The 1,250-nt window shown below is 32.6% G+C and overlaps 1 protein-coding gene across 1 annotated transcript in view; it reads right to left on the reverse strand.

Annotated features, from left to right (window-relative positions):
- The window catches only part of LOC119587927 (androgen-induced gene 1 protein-like), a 31,591-nt gene that overhangs the window by 15,651 nt on the left and 14,690 nt on the right, over positions 1–1,250 (reverse strand). The gene's annotated exons all lie outside the window — the stretch shown is intronic.

The following is a 1,250-nucleotide window of genomic DNA, read 5'->3' on the forward strand; positions in this document are numbered from 1 at the left end:
ATATACTTTTAAAATTACAAATAATAAAATTTTTTAAAAAATTTAAAAAAGGTTAAGCAAAAGAACATTAGAGGTTAATGACAAATTTTAGGCAAAAAAAAGTTTTCAATAAAAAGAAGTTTTAAAACCATGTATTTTGTATTCATTTGAACTTTTGCTTTGAATTTTGACTGAAACATAGACTTTTACAAGTAATATATTTACTCTAAATTAAAACCCCTTATTAAAAAAAATTTTTCAATTTACATTACTGATGTTTACTAAAAAACCTATTCAGGGATAAAAAAAAACAATCTCACTGCAATTAAATTTAATTTTTCCCCAAAACTCCTGCTATTTTTAGTTATTGCTAGACCTTTCTTTGAGATTAAAAATAAAATGTACCTAAAACATGGATGTTAACCCATCCCACCGGGAAAAATGTTATGCTTTTTGCGTATTCTTTGAAAAAGGTATCAAAACACACTGTCTCCACAAGGCTCGCCACCAAGGTTTTTTTTCCCCTTCCTTAAATTTTTCAGGTAAACGGTGAAAAGGGAGACAAGCATTGTAAAAACCATCTATGTGTACCACATCAAAAAATTAAACCTTTTTGGCATGGTTTTTTCCATACTAGCCATCCGCACAGCACGATTTTAAGGGATACAAAAATATTTACATTTTTGGCTATCACCCAAATAATTACAGTTTTATCAGTACGGGAGTCCAGTGTAGTTTTTGCATAAATGTGTTTTTCCCCCAAAGACAATCATAACCAAATTATCAAGAGGTTAACTTGCATAATTTCAAAAAAAAACCAAAGATATACCCTTATGTACACTCTAGTACCCAGCCCAGTTTGAACCTCCCCCTTTGTACTAGGATTTTTCCCATGTTTCATGATATGCTACGTCCCCAAACCCAAAAATAACTGGACAATGAACCCTCAATTTTTTATGAGGTCTTTAGTTTTTCCCCAAAAGGTTTTTAGCGACAGGAATAGGCCCTTTGGCAGATTCCTGCAACCTAGCGCTGTCGTCGCCCCCCATGAAACCAGATAAAAGGCCATCATATTTTGATGCAAGACCCAGGTTTGCAAAAACAACTAAAACTAATTTTTTTAGTTTTTTACAATCTTTACTTTATATTTCTCTCTCCCCAGCCTATCATATAATTACCAACTAAGAGCCAACAGATGGGGAGATTTTCGAGTTTTTCCCTTTATAGCCATTGCATCCTCCAAATTAAAATGAGGTCTATATCCATAAAGC

The sequence above is a fragment of the Penaeus monodon genome, chromosome 23 (assembly GCF_015228065.2).
Source record: "Penaeus monodon isolate SGIC_2016 chromosome 23, NSTDA_Pmon_1, whole genome shotgun sequence".
In the NCBI taxonomy this organism is placed as follows: Eukaryota; Metazoa; Arthropoda; class Malacostraca; order Decapoda; family Penaeidae; genus Penaeus; species Penaeus monodon.